We start from the raw sequence: 15,324 nt of genomic DNA on the forward strand, positions 1-15,324 counted from the left end.
ACTGGAGAACAGAAATAAAACTGAAGCAGCAATAAAACTCTCTGAAGGAGATGATAAGCAGGGGGGAAAATAGAGCAACCAGTAAAACCAAATAGGGACATTAACTGGATTGAAGCCTGTCTGGATCTGCAATCTTGTGTGCTCTTTCCTAGGAGTAAACCCTGCTGTTCACAATGAGATATACTGTACTTCTAAGTAAGTATGCATAGAACTGTGTTGTATTTTTATTTTTTAAAAAAAGGCATTTAAAGCCTTTTAAAAGGACACTCCCCTGAATCTGTTGGAAATGAATAAGCAATCGGCTCTATTATTTGTGGGTCACTATTGAGAGTGTACTTTTTGGAGTGGCTACCAACCTGATTGAAGATGCAACTATCAGCTGGTTGTCTATGCTGGAGCTTAGAGCATGAAAGGTACTCATGGGTGAAGATCCTCTCTCAAGAATCAAAGGTCAGATGGCCAGGTCTTTGAATTTAATCTGGAAACAAATTGGTAACTAGTAGGTCTCACATAGGGTCTGTGAGTTATGTATCTTTGGACTAACACTATAAATCAGCCTTGTGGTCAAATTCTGAACCAGTTTAAGGTTCCAATCAACCTTTAATGTAAGCTCCATGTAGAACATCTTTCAATAGACTGGTTGGAAGGGCACCTGGATGACTAGATGTCTCTTTTCCAAGAAGGGCATAGTCAGTGATTCAGTCACAGCTGAGGCCTTAGCTAGACCTAAGGTTTATCCCAGGATCATTTCGGGGTCATCCCTGTTCATGTAAATGACACACAGGGGATCCTGGGAGCAAGCAGGGATGACCCCGGGACGATCCCAGGATAAACCTTAGGTCTAGCTAAGGCCTGAGTTCATGTTCCAGCCTGGGAATCCATGGGAGGGTGTTTGCCATGGATCCAGGAATACAAACCTATCTTTCCCCATTAGTGAGAACAGCATGTACAGCATTACTTTTCCACTGGGACTGATGGGACTTCCCATGGAATGAACAGTCCATTGTCCAGTGAGAAAAGGATGCTGTGTACATGTTTCCCACTGAGAGCAAATCTAGTGCTTCTGGGCCCATCTCTTCAGTGGGAATTGCACTCCACTGGGAACTAGAAGGACTGAAGCTGTTCCTACTACTACCACATTGGCCTTCCTCCTATCCCAAGGTAAGCTGTTGTTGAGTCTTGGGGCAGGAAAATGGCCAAGCAGAAAATGCTTACCCTCCCCAGAACAGGCTGTGTGCAAGTATTAAATCAACATTACTCTTATTTGTGCTTGCCCAGTCATTCAGGGACAAAACATCATCCCTGGTTCAGATGGAAAGGAGAAACAAATCTGGGTATCATCAGCACACAGACTGCAACTCACTCCAAAATGCTAAACAATTATGTAGATAATCCCTGGGAGATCCAGCAAGAGATCTCCCACCTAGAAAGACAGCAGCCTTGCAGCACCTCCTTAAAGCATTTGTCAGCAAGGTAGGAGCGGAATCACTGCAATGTGGCATCTCCGAGGACCAACTCTACCCATTGATCCAGAACAATAGCATGACAGTGGTACTGAAATCCATGGAAAGGTCTAAAAGAATCAACAGGGCAATACTTCAATTGTATCTATACTGGTGAAAACAGTCAACTAGGGCATTCTCAGTACTGAGCCATGGCTTAAAGCAGGACTGAAATGGACCTAAATCAATTCCATTGTTGGGGGTAATGAACAAGCAGTGGGAATGAACAAGCAATGGGAATGTCAAGTGTTCCATGACACTGAAAATACTCTTCAGTGCACTATCTTTCATGATAGTGAATCGCACTTATGAATAGCATGAAATGTTGAGGATTGAATACAGAACCACAGGCTGCCTCTTCTTCCCAATTAATTCAGGGTAAGGGAGTGATCTTGTGTATACAGATCCTGGATGATTTTAAAGTAGGAAGCTCTGCCTATCTGTGTAAGAGAGGACATGTCTACTGAGTAAATAGCTTCTACTGTTTTTTTCTGCATGGGTTGTTTTCTCAGTATCTGTAGAAGTGGACTCTTGGTATGAACAGAAAAGTAAGTGCTTATTAAGATATCAGCATTCAGACACAAGCATGATTATTCTCTGCACATCACAGAATGAGATCAGATACTTGCTAACAGAAGAACTCCTTCAGTCATGGCAGCAAAGACAGCTGCATACATCTTCCAAACAGTCACTGGCTAAGCATTGTCTTCAAAAGCAAAAGCCTTATGAAATCAATTGCAGCTAGGTTTGTGCCAAGTCGTCTGGGGAGTTGGGTTGTGAATTTAAAAACTTTTAGTCAAACAATGGTCTTGCTTGTAAACATACCGGCTAATATTTTAGTATCTTGACAGTGGTTAAGTTACAGGGAGTCCAGGCTAGTCAGGGCATGAATGATATCTGCAGGTTCATACCGGGGGGATTATTAATCATAGAATCATAGAATAGCAGAGTTGGAAGGGGCCTACAAGGCCATCGAGTCCAACCCCCTGCTCAATGCAGGAATCCACCCTAAAGCATCCCGACAGATGCTTGTCCAGCTGCCTCTTGAAGGCCTCTAGTGTGGGAGAGCCCACAACTTCCCTAGGTAACTGATTCCATTGTCACACTGCTCTAACAGTCAGGAAGTTTTTCCTGATGTCCAGCTGGAATCTGGCTTCCTTTAACTTGAGTCCATTATTCCGTGTCCTGCACTCTGGGAGGATCGAGAAGAGATCCTGGCCCTCCTCTGTGTGACAACCTTTCAAGTATTTGAAGAGTGCTATCATGTCTCCCCTCAATCTTCTCTTCTCCAGGCTAAACATGCCCAGTTCTTTCAGTCTCTCTTCATAGGGCTTTGTTTCCAGACCCCTGATCATCCTGGTTGCCGTCCTCTGAACACGCTCCAGCTTGTCTGCGTCCTTCTTGAATTGTGGAGCCCAGAACTGGACGCAGTACTCTAGATGAGGCCTAACCAGGGCCGAATAGAGAGGAACCAGTACCTCACGTTATTTGGAAGCTATACTTCTATTAATGCAGCCCAAAATAGCATTTACCTTTCTTGCAGCCATATCACACTGTTGGCTCATATTCAGCTTGCAATCTACAACAATTCCAAGATCCTTCTCATTTGTAGTATTGTTGAGCCAAGTATCCCCCATCTTGTAACTGTGCCTTTGGTTTCTATTTCCTAAATGTAGAACTTGGCATTTATCCCTATTAAATTTCATCCTGTTGTTTTCAGCCCAGCACTCCAGCCTATCAAGATCACTTTGAAGTTTGTTTCTGTCTTCCAGGGTATTAGCTATCCCACCCAATTTTGTGTCATCTGCAAATTTGATCAGCGTTCCCTGCACCTCCTCGTCCAAATCATTAATAAAAATGTTGAAGAGCACTGTTAAATGGCAGGATCCAATCTAGAGGGGAATCAAGTCCTTGGGCATGAGAGAGGAAAACACATCATATCTGGGAACACCTGGATGGGCAAATAAATGAGACTGTGCGAAGGTCAGAATTAAGGTTCACACAGGTGTTCTCTAAACGAGCCATTTATAGCAAGCTCTGTTTCTGGCCACTCACGGAAGTTTCCAGGTCAAATTGACGATGCTGTGCTCAAACAAGAGATATCCCATAGCTTCCCACCCCCACCCTTAGTCCATTTTAAAATACAACCCAGATAAACTGGAATAAACCCTTAATGGCATGAAATCAGCATTGTATAAAGCTGGAATTGTGCTATGAACCTGTTGAGGAAGGGAGGAAGGTTTTTGAATGGAAGGAAAAGAGGGTAAAATGTCTCCCTGAAACAAAGGGAGGCAGATCCGATCCCCATGTGTCTACTCAGAAGTAAGTCCCATTGTGATCAATGGGGCTTACTCCCAAGTAAGTGTGATGAGGGTTGTAAACTTACAGCAAAACCTTACTTCTACTCAGAAGTAAGTCCTGACTTTCCTGTGGGCTGTGAGGAAACAGACAACAAAAAAACCCTCCTTTGCACACATGCCAAGGAGGGAGGGAGGGAAGGAGGTACTCCCTCAATTCAACTGTGCCTGCCTTTTAAAGGAGCCCCTGGAAACCGCAGCAGGGCTGGATCTACACCACTGCTTTAAAGCACTTTATAACAGTTAAAGGAACCCCTGGAAACAGCAGCAGGGCTGGATCTACACCACTGCTTTAAAGCGCTTTATAACAGTTTTGACAACTGTACATGGAGTGTGTCCTGGGCCCCAACAGTTGTCAAAACTGTTATAAAGTGCTTTAAAGCAGTGGTGTAGATCCGGCCCAGGACCTTCCCTCGCGTAATCCAATTCATATCAATCCTGTCAAAGAAAGAGGAAGCGCAACAGCTTTGGATAAAAAGCAGGATTTCCCTTAATGTAGAGCTCCATCACACCAGCGATTTAGTGCACTCTTGCCATGCATGGTGTGTGGATTTGCAGCATGGTACTCACATGACGCCATGCCTGTCCTGCTGACGCCCCGCCTCTTCCCCATACTTTTGCATCTTTTCCTAGAACACCTAAAGTCTGGATTATTTTCCCTAAGCATGTTTTCCTTTGTTGGGGGCATGTGCTGTGATGAGAGACTCGCTGTTGGCTTGAATGGATTGCATCAGGTCCTGGCAGGGAAAAGTGATCTCTCCCAGCTGGCTCCAAGCTTTAATATAAAACCCAAACATTGCATTCCAGGCTTGAAAGCATTTTTAAAAATTGTACAATGCCCAAATCTCTGCAGAGACAGGATTGTACTCCCTCGATGCCCCCAAAGAGCCAGACTAAAGGGTTGTTCCATTTTTGCCAGGTAGGAAGGAGGTCTGATTGAAGTACTCATCTGACAGGACCTGTCCTGTTAAAGGGAGGGGGAAGAGGAGCAAGGGAGAAACAGAAGGAGTGGGGTGGAGTGGAAGAGCAAACAAGTGAAAGAGCCTTGGAGGTAAAAAAAGGTGGAGGCAAAGCGGGGGGGGGGATTATGTGTGATGGATCCCATAGAAAAGCGTACAGACGTGCCTTAACTGATACATTTGGAATCAATATTTTGAACATTGATCTATTTTTAAATGCATATGCTGCATCTTCAGCACAATAAGGGCAGTTCACAATAAAACATGATCCAACAGAGTGTTGTGACTGCTGGCAATGCTAATTTAATTTTAGGCTCCATTAACTGAATCAAGATCATGTTCTGATCAGATCAGGCTGTGTTATTTATATATTACATTTATCTCCTACCTTTGCCTCCAAGAAGCTTGAGGCAGCATGCATGGTTTTATTGTTTATTTTAACCTCACATCAATCCTGTGAGGTAGGTTAGGCTGAGGGTTAGTGACAGGCCCAAGGTCACCAACTGACTTCCATGACTGTGTGGAGATTTGAACCTTTGACTCCCATCCTAGTCTAACTCTCTTGGTCCAGTTCTGCCTGGGTGTTGCATTTTAAGAAGGATGTTGACAAACTGGAGAGTGTCCAGGGACTCATCACCATTGGGTGACATTTGGGGTGGTGGTGGTAAAGACAAGGAATAAATAAATAATATAGCAGGAGGGTTTTGGAAATCAAATCTTATGTGGAATGGTGGAAAGAGCTGGATATGTTGAGTCTAGAGAAGAGAAAATTAAGGACAGATAGCTGTCTTAAAGCATCTGGAGCACTGCCATGCAGAAGGTGGAGATTTATTCTTTTTTGATCCAGAAGGCAGAGCTAGAACCAATGGATGGAAAGTGTAAGGAAGCAGATTTTGATTAAATAAGATAAATTTCCTAACATCTCCACATTTCATCCTGTCCACCCCCACCCATAACAGGGCATGTATTTGAGAGGAACATGATATGGCAACACAGTGATTACTCATTAACACAGTGATAACTCATTAACCTCTTCTGATGAAGTACAGAAATGACCATAAATTCTGGAGTAGTCATCCTGAGCTAAATTCTATTCTATAGGGGTAAATCTACTTTTGTATATTTGCTAATGTTAATGTTAAGCAACATTTTGAATTGCAGTCTCTTGCAAGGTCACTCACTACTGCTTATTATAATTTCCATCTGTTTAATAGTATTGCTCTTGAATTAATTTACTCTTGTATTTGTATTTTTCTACTGTTAATATTAAGATACATTTTGAACTGCAGTTATTTGCAAAGTATACTTCTACTTGTTGCAGCCAGTTGTCTGTTGTGTATATTTTAAAAATATATTTCAATCATATTCTCATTTTTGTCATGTTGAGGTTCCACTGATTCGTTGGGTGCTCTTCCCTGAGAATATTCCTCCTTCTTGCCTTAGGGATCTGTTATTGAACACATCTCCGTGGTCCAGGTACAGATTGGATGTACCTGCATCAAACAGTTCTTGTATCGAGTAGGTGAGCACGAGCCTCTTCTGGAAAGGAACCTGGGATCATTGTGCCTGGAGAGGCAAATCAGTACCAGTTCCTCTTCAGTGCAAAACTATATGCCACTTTAAAGACATACCTAGTAGCTATCTATCTCTACCCCCACCACTTTTACTCAAAAATAAGCACAGGGGACCTGATCCAGATTAGGAATCTAGAGTGAAGGGGGATTTTTCCCCTTTTTAATCCTTTGCACCTCTACTGCAGTCCCAATCTGGATCAGCCTCCACACCTGCATTTATATTGCTACACGTTTGTTTCAACATTGTTTCCAGATTGTGTCCCCTGCACTTTCTTTTCAGTAAAAAAGAGGGAAAGGATGTAGCTGCTGACTATATCTTTAAAATAATGTTCAGCAGAGCAGTATCAGGGTATCTTCCCAATGTCATGGCTGAAAAATATTAGCCTTCCTTGATATTTAAACATAGCAATTTCCAGAGGGTAGCTGTGGTTATGGACTGGAGCAAAACCAACAAAGTATCTTCTGACATTTTGGGGTGGAATCCTATTGAAATAGGCATCAGCCTCTGACTATCCAATGTAGAGCAAGATCTATGCTACTGCTTTATAACATTTTATAATGATATTGACAACCACTTTCAAAGTCTTATATCCTTCTTGGTGTAGATCTGGCCAAGGGCAGCCAGAGCGCGGAATTGATCCTCTCTTCCATGCTCCATGTGCCCAGCATTTTCAACTGGACAGGCAATTTTGAGGCTCATCCCATGTACACTTTTGTTCTGGTTTACCCTTGAATTATCCCATTTCGGTTCCATAGTGCTTATATAGCATATGAAAACTTGTAAACTTACACCTCTGCTGTAGCGCGTTGCAGAGGTCCATTGAGGTTCACTCACACATGTTGTTATCCCCACCCCCAGATCTTCTTTGTACCTCCTCCTACCATTTATTGGTTGTTTGAAGTGGGGACAACTCCCCCTCGGACAACAGGGATTGGGATTTGCTTTTCTTGTTACTGAACACCAAAGTAGAACATTACATAAGACTGCTGTCAACTCTTTTGCATGTTTACTCAGTAAATAAATCCCATTGAATTCAATGGAATGCATTTCCAAATTAGAGCCCCTCGGATTGCAGTTTTAATTTTTGCAACTTTAAAAAGGGAGAAAAAACAGGGTGGCTGGCTGGGGTGGGGGAGTGAAGCAACGTAGGAAGCGGCCATCTCAACTCCCATTGTATGGAGGAGGAGACTTCAAACACAGTGCCAGGACCTCCAATGACAGAGAAATTGAGAGGGAAATCACAATTAGTGAGAGGATTAAGCCATCCTTTCCAATGTGGGGGCTCCCAATAAAAACTGGACCCCCATTGTTGAAAAGAAAAGAAAAAGGTGGGGAGATGCAGGATCCCCCCCATGGAGAACATTTCCATCTCTGCTTCCCCCTGTTTGTGTCTCCTGCCATCCCCCACTCAGCTTCACATGCTCAAAGGAATGGAAGTACGATCTGTGTCGTTCCCCCACCAACTCCCGTTCAAATAAGAACAAGAGCACACATGTTTTTAGGGAGATGAATCAATAAAGGAAGAGACACACAGCCTGTGTCTGTGATGTTGGGAGGAGCTCCACCCCCATGGAGAGCAAGGAGGGGGTAGGGGAATGGGCCAGAGTATGATGGAAAAGGACACACACACACACACATACGGATTCAGAAGCAGCCAAAGGCCTTTGCTAGATACTAACAAGACATTTGGGTGAAACTGACCAGCCTTGTATTGCTTTGAATAGCGCTCTTATGGACCAACGTATTCCTTTGCAGTGTAAAACTATAAACTGTAAGGGTTTAAGGGAAGAAAATTTTAAAAATCATTTATTTTTAAAGGTGCTGCTGGCAGAGAGGGTGCATTTTCCATATGCTTTGAAGCAAAGGCTCCGTTAAAAAACACACACAGATCTAAAGAGTCTCTCTCCTCCCACCTTCCTTTCCTCCCTCACAGTCCTGTATATATGAGGATGAGGGTTGCTGTTGCTGCTTTTTGCTTGTTAAACTGGGGATTAGCCAGTCCTATTTCCCCCGCAAGGAGAGAATGGGGAATTTTGGAAGGAAAGGTTTTCAATTGGCACACCCCTCTCTTTCATCAGCAATACCCCCCTTTGAAACCATGCCCACAAAACCGTGCAATGAAACAATGTTTGTAAAGACATGTTAAAGTTTGAGTGATGTGCTTTCACATGACCGGAAGAACCAGACTTTCCACGGACCAAAATATTTCGCTATGAGGGGCAGAAGAACCGCAATCACAGCAGGACATAGTCGACATCATCAGAGTCCTTTGCAGGGAAAGCAGACTATAACATCCGCATCACTTGAGTCCATTGCATAGAATTCGCTGCAGCAGCACAATATAAGGTGGGTGGGATGAAGCCTTTTGTCTGTCTAGCCGGGGATATTCGGACCAGAAAGATGGGAGGTCACGCAGTGCATAGGAAGTTGCATACAGTAGCTTCTGCAGTCTCCTCCCCCCTCTGCTCCTGGGACTTCTCCCCTTTCCCAGTCTCCACACTGTGAGCATGGAGATAGAGAAGAACCACGCCAGCTTTGAGAGGTGGGGAGTGCGTGGTTTCTGGGCTTGTGTTTGGCTGAAAGAGTTAAAATTCTGACAGTGCTTTATTTCTGAAAGGCTACATGGAAAAAGAATGTATATGAAGTTCTTCTTGTCAGTTTATTCAAATAATTTAATATTTTATCTTATCAGTTTGAGGTGAAGTGATTCTCCCAGTGAAGTGAAAAATTGTTTCAATGTGCTCCTGCCAACCGAATAAATGTTCTTAATTTCTCATTAAATAATAATACAGAACAGAACCAACTTATCCGGCCTTTTCACTCTTATATAACCCCAGTAATGTAAGTTATAGGGTATGTGGCAAGAATATTGTAAAATGCAATCAGATAATTTAAAAATCTTTTCTGACAGTCCCCCGACCCCTTTTCATTGTTTTTGTCTTTGAAGTGCGGTTTGGGAACAGGAATTCTATGCTTTTAGGGATGGGAGACAATACAAATAACTGCCTCTTAGCAGTAAGAATGCAGACACATTTCCAAGTAGTCATATGTTTACACTTGTATGCACTATAGCATTTTATATTCACAATATTTCCATAGTCTGTGGATAATTGATTCTTTGATGGAACAGAAAATCAGCTCTCCTTCCTTCTGCACATTATAACTTTACAGAAAACAAAAGTCTTGAAGAGTTGTACAGAGCTGGCATCAGCATCCTGTATCCCTGGGCAGCAGCCAATGCTCCAGCACTGTGCCCCAGGCCCTCTGTAACTGGCTGAGCACTTTGAGCGCTGGGTAGATGGCTGCCATTTTAATTTCCCACAGTGCCTTCAATGTAGCATCTCCCCAAGGCATTGTGGGAAATTAAAATGGCAGCTAGACATAGCTGCTCAGAGGCTGCCACCACTTCCAAGTTGGCCCACTGATAGAGGAGGGAGCCCAACAGAGGGCACGTTGTCCAAGGCACCCTAGACCCTTGGTGTGTATGTTTTATAGCCAAGAAATGTAAGGTCGAGATGAATGAGTGTGTGTTTTAATGGAACTTGATTTTTGTCATTCATTTTAGGGTTACTTAACTCATTACATTTTTAGGTGTACGTTTAAGATGCATCTATGGGACAAAATACACATCCCCATAGAATTCTCCCCATAGCTAAGAAAACAGCTTGGAGGGTATTTTCAAGCAAACAAATGGCAAGAAGGGAAAAGGCTAAGAGGAAGGGAAAGGGCTAAAATGGCAAGAAGGGAAATTGCTTCCTCCTCCCCATCAGAATTCCTCCTGCTCTCAATCATAGTCTCAATGGTTGTTTTTCATTAACCACCCTGTCTCAAACCATCAGTGGTAACAACCTCCTGCATGATGAGTAGTTTGGCCCTAAGATGTTCGCAATCATTATTTATTATTATTTATTTATTACATTTATATCCTGCCTTTTTCTCTCCAAGGAACCCAAGGCAACATACATGATCCTCCTCCTCTCCATTTTATCCTCACAACAACAACCCTGTGAGGTAGGTTAGGCTGAGAGCCTGTGACTAGCCCAAAGCCACCCAGTGAGCTTCCATGGCTGAGTGGGGACTAGAACTCGGATCTCCAGCCTTCCAGTCCAAGACTCTAGCCACTAGACCACACTGGCTCTCATGTCATACATGTACTTTTATCAGTGACTAGCTTCAGCTCCTTGAGATAAGTGTATATTTGCTGGGAATCCCAGGTTTGCTATTGCCTGATTTGTAAAAATGGCCCTAAGGTCAAGTGCTTCCAGTTTAGAGTTGTAACTGAAGAATAAATTCATTCTTCCATGACAGAAGACCTAGATTCCTTGGGATTGGGTTACTTCTCATATGTACTGAAATCAGAGCTAGTTTTTTTTTAGTATTGGCATCACAGGGAAATAAGGGGTTCATAACATGCGTTTATATTTTGAATATGTATTATTCAAGGGACTTTTAAGAATATCTCAGATCCTTATGCACAATGGAAGAAGATTTTAAATACAGTATATATTTTAGACTGATAAATTAAAAGAGTAGAATACAGAGAACTGTCATTCAAAGAACATTATCTCCAAAGGATCAGGGATTTGTAATAGGGATTTGGGAAGAGGAGGAATAATTTAATTCAGACACATGTCTAATATCTCTTCATATTTGGTACCAAATAAATATATTTCTGAAATCTTCTAGGCTTTGAAACTGTCAACCTGCATTTCTTACCAGATCTATCCCATCTATCTTTTAAAAAATAATTTTATATGGAATAAATTTATTGCTTTTATTGTTTTAAGTTGGATCATGGTTGAATTTGTTTTTAACTGTGCATATTTATTGTTTTATACTGTATGTTTTTATCTGTATGCTGCTCTGAGATCATAATGATATAGGATGGGATATAAATGTTTTAAATAAATAAATAAATAAATAAATAAAGATCGCTTGTAGATTACCTGATCTGACCTCATGAAATGGGTACTCATAATGCTTTTTTACTTGGATTTCTGGTGCCAGCAGATTAATTACATGAAACTTCAATTCATATAAACTGTGAACATTTCAGTAAAGTACATTCCAGTTACCAAAAAAGGGCAACATAGTAATTAGAACCATCCTTTTCTTTCGTTGACAGCAGCCAACTCATTTATTAAGTCAGCTTAGCAGAGTTACACAACCACATCTCACTTGATTGAAATCTTGGCCAAGTCTGACAGATGTTCTCAACTCACTGTCAATCTCAAGTATATTTTAATGAGTTTCAAGTGGCTGGAGTGCCCCTCTGCAGATGCTCCTGTTACAAAAATGGTGAAAAAGAATATTTAGGTCAATGGCAACCTGGAAAATTCTTTTGAGTGAGTGTTACGTGGGTGCAATTGTAAACAGCCAGCAGGTCTTCTTGAGAATTCCTCCTGCCATTTTTTAAACTGATGACGTCTCAGGGTAAATACCTATGAGAGTCAACCCTTTTTGGGGCCAAATTGTGCCAGGGAAGTTCTTGAGATGAAGGTTCCCGAAGAATGTTGGTGTTTCCTGCTTCCAAGTTGCTTTGAAATAGGAAAAGGAAAATTTAGCCCTTTATCATATTCCACTTCATGCTGTGGCTGGAACTGAGATGACAGAAGGATATTAAATATGCAATGCTGTTGTCATGAAAAAATGACATGATTATTTATACAGAGCATGTTTAAGATGGTGATTAAGTAATGGTCTTCTAGAAGTTACAGGCTTAGTTACTGTAGGGCACAGGGACTAAGGGGTTGTGTCAAAGACTTCACAGAAAAGGTGGTTTTGAGGAAGGATTTGAAAGATGTAAGGAACAAACACCACATAGATATTCTAGGTGGTAGTTCCAAACATATGATAGCCTATTTGTTACTAATTCAGTAAATATTTCAAGCATGTCCTCTTTTTCTTCAAAATTCTACCAAAGTATTTGAATGAAATCTCAATATACTTCTTTCCACTTGTGATTTGAATCATTTTTCCAATACGCAAAACTCACATTGCATCTAGGGGCATGTCTACACCAGGGGAGGGGAAGGGGAGGATCTCGCGATATGTTGATTGTGAAATCTTCCCCCTCAGTCCACATGGGCTGCGCGACATCCCAGGCATCACGCCCGTCATGGCAGTCATTTTTTTTACAGTGAGAAGAGCTGGAGCGCACGAGTGCTCCAGCGAAAATTTCAAGGTTAACCCCCCCAAAACTGGATTCTGCTCCCCTCCCCACCCTTGATGGGCATGGAGCTCCTGAAGAGCTCCGTGTCCCATGTCTGGTTCCTGGCTCCTCACGTTTACTCATGAGGAGCTGGGATGAAACTGGGATGGCTGCCCACGCCTCCCATGGTCTTGGGACGATCCTGAGATCACAGGGAAAATCAGGTTAAAAACTGTCCTGGTAATCCTGGGGAAATAGAGGGATCATCCCTCCCTTCCCCTGGGATCCCCTGTGCATCATGTGGATGCACAGGGGTGATCCTGGGGTGATCCCTGGGATAAGTCATCATCTAGACTTGCCCTAAGTTTCAGCAATACATGGCCTCTGAACCCACTCTTATTGATGGTCGATTAATTTTGTAGCCCTCAAAACAAGGATTAAGGAATTTTACAAGCTTTGTTGTCTACGCCTGTTACTGTAAATTGGAAATTACTTTCAGGTACGTTCTTTACATATCCAGAAGACTGTCTAAAGCCCCACAGCTACTGCTGAGCCATCCCAGGGATTTTCCCCAAAGCTCTGAAGCAAAAAACAAACAAAAACAAAACCGGGGACTTAGCCTGGCATTTTTCCTCTGGAATGAGAACCTGCCGATTTGCAAATGGAGTGCATTTTTCAGAGAAAACTCGCACATCCTGAATTTGTGATTGTATTCATAAAAGGCACATTTTGGGGTGTGTGTGATTTGCACTTTAAAATAACATTTTTCAAAAATTTGCATGTTTTAGTCAATGGGGAAAAGTGCACACTTTGAAAAATGCATGTGGAAATGCATGCACAAACAGCTCACAAACAGAAATGGAAGTGAGGCAAACCAAGATTTGAAGTGGAGTTTGGAAAATCTGAGCACCCCTGGTTCTGCCTTCGCTACATGCAGGTACATTCTCCATACTTGCTGTGAAGAAAACCATACACCTTGAAAATGGTCAAAGATATGCAGCAAAAGATACACATTGTTAAAAAACACACCCTACGATTTAAAATAATCGTATGAAAATCAAGCATCTCCTTAGCAGCATCTGGAACCTCTTGGACTTGAGAACCGTTGAGAATGGGTGTGTTCGTGTATGTCACCAGCTGGAACCACTTCTGCTAGGGAGCACTTTGTTTTCATCTCTTCCACAGAAGCAATCAGCAAGCCTATTTTCTGCTAACAATCAATTGCTTTTATATTTGGCACATTATTTCTTTCTTAGAAATATTACATGGAGTGGAGGAGCTGATGATTTGTAGGAAGAAAAGACTCCCTCCCCCCAGATGCCATTTAGGATAAATGAAAGTGTGACAGTGTTAAAGTGTGTAAGAAGCTTGTCCTGGATTGATCAGCAGCAAAATCCATGGAGGCATTCCTCACGTGCACTTTTGGAAGGGGCGACCACATGGCAGAATTTTGGTAAGTGCAACTCTTCCTCATCCCTGCATGCTATTGACTGATGTTTACAAAACTGTTAAAAGTTGCATGAGCCCTGCCCTACTTTGTATCTGGTCACTCTATGCCTATGTAAAATGTTTCCCATATACAGTATAGTGATAACATTACTTGAATTAAAGAATGAACTCAAGGTGAATTATTGCAGGCCCAGAGGAATAAGTGGATCTGGTTACTGACAATCCTGGATACTGAATCAAAGGGCAAGTGAATACAAGACAGGTGATTTTCCTCCTGGAAAAAGAGATTGACATATAAAGCACAAGCCTCGCTATGTGAAGGGCTCTAATCAAAGGTTAATTGGTTCTCAGGTGCCAACGTAATAGGCACTTTATGAATACTTCCAATAAATAGCTTTTAGAGTAATTGAGTGTTCTAAAGACTGGGAATGGCCTCTTCTGCCTTGCAGTCCTGCTATTTGACACTTAAAATAGTTGTAGTCATCTTGATCTCGGAGAATGAAAGACAAGACTGGTAAAGTGAAGCCTTTTATTCCAGCAACTTTTCTTGGTAAAAGGGGGGAGTGCAAGTTTCTGAATCCTATGAAAAACCGAAGCCTTGCTGTTCCTTTGAATTTAGTATAACAAATAGCATCTCCACTTCTGATTTGAATGCAAGTTTTTTTTTTAAAAAAAAAAATGTAAAATGAGATAGGGGAATTGGTAAACTAAGAAAGAAAGTAAGAAAGGGGGAAGAGAGAAACTCAAGTGAGCAGTGGATTCTAACTACAAAGGAAGTGGGCGAATGATGATTGGGTCTTCTAATAGCTTGAGGTTTCCTTAAAGGCAATGGGGAGGGGACTGAATTGGGTTGGAGTAGTGGTGTTGTGGGAGGGGATTATCCTTTCCCTGCCCTGACCATTTCCCCCAGTATAAATTACCTCCCACAGCTGCTGTTAACACTACATGTGCAGAGGCTGTACCTGCATTTCTTCCCATGCAAATCCAATAGCAACTTGTACCTATGCTTCCCCTTGAGATGACAAGATTTAGTGGCTTTTTTCATGAGGCATTTATTGTGCACTCATTTTTGTTCAGCCATGGACTTTTTCGGGTTCTTTTCATGACATTGTCAACTTCCGGTCCCTCTATCGCTGTATTATAGATTTAGTCCATGATTTTATCAATTGATGAAAATGCAGTAATAAAAAGTACCATCTACTGACTGTACCAATGGAGCATATGGAACGTGCCCAGAACGGAACCAGGAACAACAAAGTGTGGGAGAAAGTGTTTGTATTGTTCCCATCATGAATACAGAAAGACGAAGCGTGTGTGATTTCTTCTTAATG

Source organism: Elgaria multicarinata, chromosome 10, assembly GCF_023053635.1.
Source record: "Elgaria multicarinata webbii isolate HBS135686 ecotype San Diego chromosome 10, rElgMul1.1.pri, whole genome shotgun sequence".
NCBI classification, from domain to species: Eukaryota; Metazoa; Chordata; class Lepidosauria; order Squamata; family Anguidae; genus Elgaria; species Elgaria multicarinata.